This window comes from Drosophila willistoni, unplaced genomic scaffold (genome assembly GCF_018902025.1).
Source record: "Drosophila willistoni isolate 14030-0811.24 unplaced genomic scaffold, UCI_dwil_1.1 Seg43.1, whole genome shotgun sequence".
Taxonomy (NCBI): Eukaryota; Metazoa; Arthropoda; class Insecta; order Diptera; family Drosophilidae; genus Drosophila; species Drosophila willistoni.
In genome coordinates, this window is record NW_025814367.1 from 1 (window position 1) to 12,716 (window position 12,716).

Consider the following 12,716-nt stretch of genomic DNA (forward strand, 5'->3'; position numbering starts at 1 on the left):
GGGAGATCGTAGTGGCTGTGGTTTTAATACCCAAATGCGGGATGAGTTTAACTCAAATGTGGAGTTGCAAACAACCGGGTGCTGCACCCAAAGACCAGCAGAGGTTTTAGGTCGCCTCGTCTCTCCCAAGAGGGAATGTCATGTCCGACCAACATGGCATTCACTGGCACTGGAGAGAAACTGCAAAAGCAGTTCTCAATGGGCGTTTGGCGACGCATTGTATCGTCACGTGTACTATTTGTCACAATTGTGGCTTATTCGAGTGCCGTGGTAGTTAAACCCTATTAATGGGTACACGCAACAAATAAGACTTCATGTCCCTATCTACTATCTAGCGAAACCACAGCCAAGGGAACGGGCTTGGAATAATTAGCGGGGAAAGAAGACCCTTTTGAGCTTGACTCTAATCTGGCAGTGTAAGGAGACATGAGAGGTGTAGAATAAGTGGGAGATATTATTCCTTGTGTTTGATATCGCCAATGAAATACCACTACTCTTATTGTTTCCTTACTTACTTGATTAAATGGAACGTGTATCATTTCCTAGCCATTATACGGATATATTTATTATATCTTATGGTATTGGGTTTTGATGCAAGCTTCTTGATCAAAGTATCACGAGTTTGTTATATAATCGCAAACAAATTCTTTAATGAGAGAGTGCATTTATGTATTTTTAATTTGAAATATTTGGTATAACTCCAATTACTCAGGTATGATCCAATTCAAGGACATTGCCAGGTAGGGAGTTTGACTGGGGCGGTACATCTCTCAAATAATAACGGAGGTGTCCCAAGGCCAGCTCAGTGCGGACAGAAACCACACATAGAGCAAAAGGGCAAATGCTGACTTGATCTCGGTGTTCAGTACACACAGGGACAGCAAAAGCTCGGCCTATCGATCCTTTTGGTTTAAAGAGTTTTTAACAAGAGGTGTCAGAAAAGTTACCATAGGGATAACTGGCTTGTGGCGGCCAAGCGTTCATAGCGACGTCGCTTTTTGATCCTTCGATGTCGGCTCTTCCTATCATTGTGAAGCAAAATTCACCAAGCGTTGGATGGTTCACCCATGCAAGGGAACGTGAGCTGGGTTTAGACCGTCGTGAGACAGGTTAGTTTTACCCTACTAATGACAAAACGTTGTTGCGACAGCATTCCTGCGTAGTACGAGAGGAACCGCAGGTACGGACCAATGGCACAATACTTGTTCGAGCGAACAGTGGTATGACGCTACGTCCGTTGGATTATGCCTGAACGCCTCTAAGGTCGTATCCGTGCTGGACTGCAATGATAAATAAGGGGCAATTTGCATTGTATGGCTTCTAAACCATTAAAAGTTTATTTTATAAACGACAATGGATGTGATGCCAATGTTATTTGTAACATAGTAAATTGGGAGGATCTTCGATCACCTGATGCCGCGCTAGTTACTTATTAAAACATTATTTAATACAATGACAAAGTCTAGAATCAATTGTAAACGACTTTTGTAACAGGCAAGGTGTTGTAAGTGGTTGAGCAGCTGCCATACTGCGATCCACTGAAGCTTATCCTTTGCTTAATGATTCGATTTTTTGTAAATTGCTGATGTACTATTATTATATGGAAGAGTATTTCATATAAAAATAAGTCCATTTCTATCCTCTTTTTTTTTTTAGGTAGCCAAATGTATAGTCATTTCTTTAGTGACGCAATATATATATTTAAAGAGATTCCTACTGTACCTATTAAAAGGTCAAAAGAAAAAAAATGTTATATAAGTATACTTATATAGCTTTAATAAATGAATACGGCGGTGCCAATTGTCATCTTCATAATTTATATGAAAAAACAAAAAATTTACTCAACATTTAAAATTTTTCATATCATATGAAAATATATATCATAACGTATGGGATTTATTTAATATCGCCCATTTATATGAAAAAAAAAAAATTTACTCAACATTTAAAATTTTTCATATCATATGAAAATATGATATGCTAAGCCCGCAAAAGAAAAAAAAGTGGCAATACGCCGAAAATAACCTAACCAAATGAACGAGTAGCACCCCTTAGCGGGAATCGTTTTAAAATTCTTGCCGATCAGCAAGACGATCAAGCCGGCGCTGTAGATAAAGGTAAATCGGCTGGACCACCCCCTTTATACATCCGTGGAGCCAACTGCAGCGCCCTGATTTCGAAGCTAGTAGAAACAGTAGGGGCAAATAACTTTGTTGTAACCCCTCTCAATAGGGGTAACATTAAAGAAATTAAATGTCAAGCCCAAACTGAGGACAATTTCCGCATCATCGCAACTTCTATACTTACCAACTAAAAAGCAGTAAAGGGCTCCAGGTTGTGTTAAAGGGGATTAGCCATCGGTCCCTACTCAAGAAATAGCAGACGCGTTGGTCGAAAAAGGGTTTGCGGTCAAGTCCGTTGTCAACATCATCAACAGGAACAAAGTCGCACAGCCGCTCTTTAAAATCGAGCTCCAACCAGATGCAAAGCAGTCGAAGCCAAATGAAGTGCACCCGATCTACAACCTACAGCTTCTATTGCACAGAAGAATCACCGTAGAGGAGCCCCATAAGAGACGCCAACCACCGCAGTGTAAAAACTGCCAGGAATACAACCACACCTCTAACAATTGGAGCCCGCGAAAGAGACCCCGTCACTCCGCCATCTACAGAATCCGCAACCTAGCGCACCAGAGCTTGGCCAGCAAACTCCAAGTGGTCTAGAGGCCCTTTTGATCTCACTTAATCAAAACATGACCACTTTTATGACGTTCATGCAAAACTGTATGCACGAACTGATGCGGAATCAAAACCTGCTTATCCAGAAGCTTATCGAGAATAAATAACGGCTTCCCTACGTCTATGTCTTTGGAATGCTAACGGCATCTCCAAGCACAAAAATGAACTGCAACTATTCCTAGACTCAAGTGAAATCGACGTTTTGCTGATTTCGGAAACACATTTAATATCAAAATATAAATAATTTTCAAATACCAAAATATACCTTCTACGCAACAAACCATCCAGACGGAAAAGCTCATGGCGGGACTGGTATCCTAATCAAAAACCGTATAAAACACTCGTTCCTCAACAGATTTGAAACACAGCACCTACAAGCAACTGCTATAACCGTCCAAACCAGCTGCGGCAACACTACATTGGTTGCCCTGTACTGCCCACCACGCTTCTCAATCTCTGAAAAGGAATTTACCGATTTCTTTAACACACTCGGAGATCGCTTCATTGCAGCAGGGGACTATAACGCCAAACATACGCACTGGGGATCTCGCCTGGTAAATCCTAAAGGAAAGTAGTTGTACAACACAATAGTCAACCCTCTCAATAAGATGGATTGCGTCTCACCGGGTAGGCCTACTTATTGGCCCACAGATCCACAGAAAGTGCCTGACTTGATTGATTTCGCAGTAACCAAGAGGATTCCACGTAATCGGATCACTGCGGAAACACTGCTAGATTTAACTTCCGATCACTCTCCAGTGCTATTCACATTATTAACAAGACCTCAAGTACTTGATCGCCCATATAGGCTTACAAACAACAAAACAAATTGGCTTAAATTTAAAATGTACATGAGTGCCCACATTGACTGTCCGCCGAAACTGGATGCTGCAGAGGACATTGATATGTGCGTCTCTGCACTTGAGTCGATGATGGGAGCTGCAGCAAGAGTATCTACTCCACATGCCTCTTCTTACACCAAACCTGTTGACAGGCCTACGAACCGGCAGATAGAACAATTAGTAACGGAAAAACGACGTCTAAGAAGAGAATGGCAGATTACTCGATCACCAGCAGCAAAACTTCGCCTAAGCCAAGCTAATCGCAACCTCTCCAAGGCGTTAAGACAAGAGGAAAGCTGGGCTCAAAGGAAATACATAGAAAAGCTCAGTCCAACCAGCACTAAACATCCTCTGTGGAAAGCCCACCCAACTTTAAGCGCTCCTACAGAGACAATTTCACTGATAAGGAGTCCAACCGGTGGATGGGCCCGCAGTGACAAAGAGAGGGCATCCGTATTTGCCACACATCTTAAAATGGTTTTCCAGCCAAATCCAACATCAAACTCATCTGTACTTCCCCCTTCGAACACATTAACGGATAGAGAGTACTCGGAACTCCAATCGGACGAGATCACTGCAGTTATTAAAAACCACATAAAGCCGAAAAAAGCCCATGGCCATGACCTAATCACACCGAAAATGATCCTAGAATTCCCTATCATTGCAATACAATATATCTGCAAACTGTTCAACGCTATAATAAAAATTGGCTACTTCCCAAGAACATGGAAAAAGTCCACTATCATCCTAATTCCTGATTCCTAAAGTGGGAAAGGACAAAACCCAGCCATCATCCTATAGGCCAATTAGTTTGCTGCCATGTCTTTCGAAGCTTTTTGAAAAGGTCCTGCAGATCCGCCTAAACTCATTTCTGGCATCGGAGAACACAATCCCTTCACACCAGTTTGGCTTCCGCGAAAAACATGGTACAATTGAACAAGTCAATCGCATAACATCCGAAATACGAACAGCAGTCGAACTAAAAGAATACTGTGGGCTGTCTTTCTCGACGTTGCCCAGGCTTTCGATAGAGTTTGGCTGGAGGGTCTGATGTTCAAAATCCGGCAAAAACTGCCACAGTACACACACAAACTCATGGAATCTTACCTTTACAATAGGAAATTCGCTGTAAGATGTAATGGCTCCGTCTCCGCTGATTTTGAGATCAAAGCTGGTGTACCGCAAGGCAGTGTACTCGGCCCATTGCTCTACCTGCTGTACACTGCAGACTTACCAACGAGTTTAGGACTTACAACGTCCACTTTTGCCGATGACACGGCAATCCTTAGCAGATCCAAATGCCCAATACAAGCCTCTGGAAACCTAGAGGAACACCTTAAGGTGGTAGAGGAATGGCTAGCAACCTGGCGTATTCGGGTCAACGAGCAGAAACGCAAACAAATGCTAATGCTAAACAACGTACCAGTTCCTCAAGCCGTGGATGTCACTTACCTTGGCATCCACCTAGACAGAAGACTAACTTGGCGCAAGCACATCGAAGCAAAAAAGTCACAGCTTAAACTGAAAGCAAGTAGCCTACATTGGATCATCAATGCTCGGTCCCCTCTACGTCTGGAGTATAAAGTCCTCCTATACAACTCCGTACCGAAACCCATCTGGACTTACGGAGCCGTACTATGGGGAAATGCAAGTACCAGCAATGTCGATATTATACAAAGAGCGCAGTCGAAGATTTTAAGATCAATCACGGGGGCCCCGTGGTATATACGAAACGACAACATTCAAAATGATCTAAATATACCTAGCGTAAAATCTGAAATAGGTACTCAACAACTAAAGTATTCTGCGAAATTGGATGCACACCCAAATGTTCTTGCCAATTGCCTTACGCGAACTAATAATAGAACTCGTCTTAAAAGAAATGACAGACCAACCCAATAACAAGTGATTAGGGCCGCCTGCAATATCCCAGGATTTATCTTAAGTACTAGTCTAAGAAAAATATCTCAAACTTGTTGTTAGGCTCTAATTTAAGAGTAGATTCAACAAATATATAAAAAAAAAAAATTAACTCAACATTTAAAATTTTTCATATCATATGAAAATATATCATAACGTATGGGATTTATTTAACATCGCCCATATATATGAAAAAAAAAAAAAAAAAAATCTCAACATTCAAAATTTCTCATATTATATGAAAATATATCATAACGTATGCGATTTATTTAATATCGCCCATTTATATGAAAAAAAAAAAAATTTACTCAACATTTAAAATTTTTCATATCATATGAAAATATATATCATAACGTATGGGATTTATTTAATTTCGCCCATTTATATGAAAAAAAAAAAAAATTTACTCAACATTCAAAATTTTTCATATCATATGAAAATATATCATAACGTATGGGATTTATTTAATATCGCCCATATATATTTTTTTTTTTTTTTTTTTTTTTTTTTTTTTTTTTATGTAAGTATATTTAAAATCTGTCCATTGTAGGACAATAATTAAATTTGTTAATCATAGTACATTACATTGAAATACAGTCAAATAAAAGTGAAAAGCCGCTGCGGGATTTGTTGATTTGGGGTCATCACTCTTCTCTGCCCGAAATTAAGGAGGTGCAGCTAGCACTACCAGTTGTGGTCTGCCAAAAAGGGAAGGTCAAGGGGATGTAACCTCTTCAGCCTGCGAGGACAATGATTATCTATTAGGTCAGCTGCAAGCCTGTTGGTGTGACTGGTGAGTCTGCCGAGGTGGCGGACCCCATATCTGGGAATCTCCCTGTGGACTGATGGGATATTCAAATCCCTATGAAGAACTGAGTTCCTGACGTAGAACGGGGCACGCACCAGTTTGCGCAGAAGCTTGTTTTGAAACCTTTGCAGGATTTCAACGTTGGAGTGACTTGCCGTGCCCCATAACTGGATGCCGTATGTCCAGATAGGCTTCAGTATGGCGTTGTACAGCAGCACCTTGTTTGATATGCTGAGCTGCGATCTGTGACCAAAGAGCCAGTTCATCCTTCTTGCCTTCAAATTGAGCTGAGTTGTCTTTGCCCTGATGTGAGCCTTCCAGTTGAGTCTTCTGTCAAGGGTGAGGCCGAGGTATTTCACCTTGTCGACTGTGGGCAGGGGAGTCCCGTGCAGACTGACTGAAGGACAGTCACCCATACGTGTAGCAAAAGTGATGTGGTTGGATTTTGCTGAGTTTACGGCGATGTTCCATCTGAGCAGCCAAGGCTCAATAATGTTCAGCTGCCTTTGTACGATTTCGGTGGCTTGACTTCGAGTTGAGGCTGTTCCGATAAACGCAGTGTCATCTGCATAGGTTGCTATCAGTAGCTCGTGTGACTGGAGAGCTGGGAGATCAGCCGTGTATATGGTGTACAAGATGGGGCCTAGGACGCTTCCCTGAGGGACACCTGCCTTCACTTTCTCAATCCGGGATACCGCAGTGTCACATCTGATGTAGAAGATTCTATCAGCCAAGTATGATTTAAACAGCAGAAAGAAAGGGGCTGGGAGCCAAGACTTAAGTTTGAATAAGAGTCCCTCATGCCAAACTCTGTCGAACGCCTGCTTTATGTCCAGGAAGACGGCTGAACTATACTTTTTCTCCTCGAAGGCATTGAGTAATCTTTGGACGATGCGGTGACATTGCTCGGGGGTTCCGTGGTGTTGCCTGAAGCCAAACTGGTGGTGTGGAATGATATCGTCCAGCAACGGAAGCACTCTAGCCAAAAGTATTCTTTCGAATACCTTCGAGAGAAGCGCCAGGAGACTAATCGGACGGTATGATGCGGGGTCGCTTTCCTGTTTGCCTGGTTTTGGTATCATTACGATCTCAGCACATTTCCATTGGGATGGAAAGTGACTAAGATCGAATATACCGTTGAACAGGCACGCAAGGTGTTGGATTGCTCGTGGCGGGAGAAGCTTCAGGGTGACCGCGTCAATACCGTCGTAACCTGGGCTTTTAGTTGTTTTTAGCCTGTCAATTTCCATTTTTACTTCCTCCGGGGAGACTCTGCTGATGGGGAGGGCCATTTGACATGGTGACTCTAGGAAGTCTGTGGTGTCGTCTCGTTCGGCCTGCGTGCACAAATTGAAAGGGGAGAAGGCATTAGCTACGTGAGTGGCAAACTCCTCTGCCTTTTCCTCTGATGATCTGCACCAGTCTCCGTTGGTACCTCGAATGGGAACTTTCCTGTTTATGGGTCTTTTGAGGTATCTGGTCGCATTCCATAGATTTTTCTCAGGGTTGTTGGGCTCGAGGTTCTCCAAGTATTCAGCAGTAGCTGCGTTTCTTTGATCAAAAAATAGAGTCTTCAGGTGTTTAGTGGCTCTGTTAAGTGCTGTTTTGTCAACTGGGTTGCGACTGAGTTGCCAAACTCTTCGAAGTCTTCTCTTGTTCCTGATTGCATCTGTTATCTCATTTGACCAGGCAAACTTGTCCCTTTGGTTGCAACGGGGTTGTGTGGCTCGTGTAGGTGGTGTGCAAGAGGTAGCAGCTTCACAAATGTCGAGGGCAAATTTTTCGACGGATTCATCAATGTCCCCACCAGAGTTGAGGCGAACTGATGGGTTGACTACGTCCTCTAGTATGGATTGGAAGAGTTCAATGTTAGAGTTTCCCCTAAGCAACCGAGTGTTGCGTGTCTTAACTTCAGCAGGGGTGTCTACCCAGATTTTGATTGCGCTGTGGTCAGACAGCAGGTCTGGTTCATCAGCCACGGCGATTCTGCTGAGGTGAATGCCTCTGGTGACAACAATGTCTAAGACATCAGGAACCTTGTTTGGGTCGGTTGGCCAGTATGTAGGTTGACCAGTTGAGGCGATCCTCAGGTTGAGTGTGTTGACACAAGGTCTGAGGGCAATTCCCTTGGGGTTATTTAGCCTTGAGCCCCACCATGAGTGCTTGGCATTGAAGTCGCCTGCTATGAGAAACCTGTTGCCAAAAGTGCTCAGGCATTGTTGGAACATTTGCGTGTCGACTGCGTGACGTGGAGGGATGTAGCATGAAGCAATTGTCAGGAGTCCGAGTGAGGTTTTGATGACTGTTGATGCAGCTTGCAACCAGGGAAGAGTTAGCGGAGCGTTTTCGGTGTATTTTATTGTGGATTTTATAAGAATGGCAGCACCACCTCTGGCGTTGCCGCTCGGATGATTCGCCTGAAGCAAGTCAAATCCCTGGATTTTGAAGTAGGATCTGTCGGTAAGGTGTGTTTCACATAGGAGCATTATGTCGGTGCGGTTGCGTTTTAAGTAAAGGTCGATTTCTGCCCAGCTTTTGCATAGGCCGTTGACATTCCATGAGACAAGTTTGAGGCCTATTTGCATAAGGCTGCCATTAGGGAGTTGAACATTTGGGTCATCTGAACCAATTGCGCGTGCATTACCTTGATAATTTGCTCCAGCTGGGAGGATTGGGTGTTGGATTCCGGGAGCGGGGGAAGGGGTGGGAGGTTGAATCCTGTTGTGGGAATGTTGCCAGGGAAGGAAGCGCCTTTGGCAGCGTTGGCGTATGATAAGCCACTAGTGACGTGCTTAGTATAAGCGTTCTGCGTGGTTGCGTTATTGGTTAGCGTGGGTTGGCTTGCTGTTGCTGTTCGCAGTGAGTTCTTGGCCACTTCCTTATACACTCTGCAGCCTTTGTAGGAGGCAGTGTGGTTCCCGTTGCAGTGAACGCATTTGGCTGGGGCTTCCTTGACTTTTGTGCACATTGAAGATATGTGGTTGCCTGCGCACTTGACACATCGGGCAGGCATGTTACAAAAGTGCTGTGTGTGCCTAAATTCCTGGCATTTGTGGCATTGGACGACGTTTCTGACCTTGCGAGGGGGCTCTATGGCTACGACTGCGTTGCAGAGGCGCTTAATTGAAAAGACTTCTTTGTTGTTGGCGGCTGGCTCGAAATCAACAAAGAAAATGGGCATGGGGACCTTTGTATGTCTGTTTTTGGCGTTGATGATATGCCGAACTGGGTGTCCAAGGGCTGCCAATTCCTCTCGGATGTCCTCAAGGGGGGTAGTATGATGCAGGTGCCTGATCACCGCTCTGTAGGCTCTTTCTTGCTTCAGTTGATAGCAGTAGAACGCTCTATTATTGGTTTCCAGGGCTGCTATGAGGAGCTTGTAATCTCGAGCATTGGCTGTCATCACACGTACCTCGCCGTCTTTACCTGCCTTGTAGGAGAAGTCCTTACCGATAGATTTCGTGATGAATTTTAGCATTTCGGCAATGTTTGAAACAGCCGGAATAAAGATGGGCGGGGTCTTGGGTTCACCGCGTTTGTTGCCTGTGTTGCCTGTGATATCAGCAGCGGGGAAGACACCCGGGTTTGTGTTGGCTTCTGCAAGCAGAGCAAAACTGTTGGTGTTGTTGGTGTTGTTGGTGAGCGAGTATTTGTCCTTGGCTTGGACTTTGCGCAAGATTTCGCCGGGCTCTGGCGAACCGTCATCGTATTCAGATTCCGCCGACATGGCTGAATCCGAGCTGCTCGATGCAGACCTTTTTTGGGAAACGTTCTTCTTCCGCTTTATTTTTGGGGAGGCTCCTTTGCGTTTTAACGGAACTGTTTTCCAGATTTGTCCTTGCCAGGTTGCTGATGTGGCATTATTACTGCCGCTTGGTGCTTCGTTATTGCTCATAGTGACGGAGGGTTGTGGTAGTAAACTTTATGGGCAAAGCCCACAAGTATGCTACACTTTTTTCAATTTTGTTGGCGCAGTAAGTATGCAATAGTTTATGTTAGCTTCGGTGATTGGCTGACCAATCAGAAGTAAGTAACGGAACAGACTATGGTTGAATAGCGCGTGTTCCGCAAGCACAGTTATTTGTTGGTTTTGTTTTGATTATTTCACGATAACCGTTTGTTAGTCTTAAGATTTATCCGCACACACGTCCGTTTGGTTTGGAGATCGCAGCAAGACTGCCCATATATATGAAAAAAAAAAAAAATTTACTCAACATTCAAAATTTCTCATATCATATGAAAATATATATCATAACGTATGCGATTTATTTAATTTCGCCCATTCATATGAAAAAAAAAAAAATTTACTCAACATTTAAAATTTTTCATATCATATGAAAATATATCATAACGTATGGGATTTATTTAATATCGACCATGTATATGAAAAAAAATTTTACTAAAAACTAAAAATATTAATATCGCCCATTTATCGTATGGGAACATCCATATCATATGGGAATATGCATATCACATACGAATGTTTTATACTTTGGTGATTTCTTAAAAAGCCCTTTTATTGTATGGGGAAAAAATGTTAATTTATTATAGAGTGGTACTTTCAAACATAAATGGTCGATTTAGAGAGTATGTGGCAAAAAACCTACTTAGGTGGTGTGATGTCGAGCATGGTCAGTCATATGTAATACTCGCGCATCTCTGGAACCCGGAGCTATCATCGCTGGTTGCGGAAAAGAGGCGACTTCGTCGTGTGTGGCAATATTCTCGCAACCCCAGGGATAAGGCAGATTTCAACAGAGCGGCCAAGCAACTCAAAGAGCTCCTACACAGACTCCGCCGGAACTCTTTGGAAAGCTTTCTGGACAAAGTCGAGCCTGGCGACCAGCAGTACAACCTTTGGCGGCTGTCTAAAAACATCGAAAGACCCATCATGAGGAAGGATCCTCTTAGGAAGGAAGATGGTACGTGGTGCCGCACAGACAGCGACAGGGCAGCAGCCTTCGCCACCCACTTGTCAAAGGCCTTCACCCCCTTCAACAGATGTTCCCAACTCGATGCGGAGCTTACGATGAACTTTTTGGATATACGCTGCCAAATGGCCCTTCCTATCGAGACGGTTGATTTTGAAGAACTGCTAGCAGAGATCGGCAAGCTGAAAGCCTCCAAATCCCCTGGCTATGATGGTATAGACATTCTAGCGATTAAAGCCCTCCCGACGAATGCTGTTCAGCTCCTCCTAAACATCATTAACAAATGCTTCCTGATAGGACACTTTCCCACCCAGTGGAAGTGCGCCGAAATAATCCTGATCCCAAAACCTGGGAAACCTGCAGCCAATCTCGCCTCCTATCGTCCGATCAGTTTGTTGGCCGTATTCTCCAAAATAGCTGAGAGGCTATTTTTGCGTAGAGTACGACCAACACTGGACGAGGCCGGTTTGATCCCTGATCACCAGTTTGGCTTCAGAGAGTGCCATGGCACACCCGAGCAGTGCCATAGGATCACGGACAAAATACTGAAAGCATTTGAGGAGAAGAAATACTGCAACGCAGTCTTTCTTGACGTCAAACAGGCATTCGACAGAGTTTGGCACATTGGGCTGTTGTACAAATTGAAGATCGCACTAACAGCGACACATTACCTATGGCTACGTTCTTACCTCAAGGACAGAATGTTCTATGTGAGATGCGGAGATGCAATATCTGGAATCAAAAACGTCAAGGCCGGAGTCCCCCAGGGAAGCGTTCTGGGCCCAGTCTTGTACACTCTGTATACAGCCGACATGCCGACAACCGAAGACCCAAGAGTGCTCACAGCCACGTATGCAGACGATACTGCTTTCTTAACCGTGGATCAATCGTCACAGACTGCTGGCAATCTAATGCAAGAGCAAATTGATTCCACTGGTGCATGGCTGCAAAGATGGAACATGGCGGTTAACACAGAGAAATCAGCACAAGTTACATTCACCCTAAAAAGAGGATACTGTCCCCCCTCCAGTTGGATGGATGCATAATACCCTCATCCGACTATGCCAAATATCTGGGTGTCACTCTGGACAGGAGACTGACCTGGAAGTCTCACTTGAAAAACAAGAGGCTATTGCTGGATTTAAGGCTCATAGGCAGAAGGTCGACACTGCGGCTGCGCATGAAGATGCTTATTTATAAGTCCATCATGAAGCCCATGTGGACATATGGGATTCCAATCTGGGGTACAGCCAGCCGCAAAAATTGTGATCTCATTCAGACCTTCCAGAACAAGGCTCTCAGAATAATATCGAATGCGCATATATACACCACCAACCTAGAGATCCATGAGGAACTCAACATGCCCTGGGTTCAGGACGAAATAGCTAGGCTCAGCAAGGCTCATCTGGAGCGTCTCGACAGGCACCCCAACCAGCTGGCCATAAATCTTCTAGACAACAGCACTACCACCCGCCGC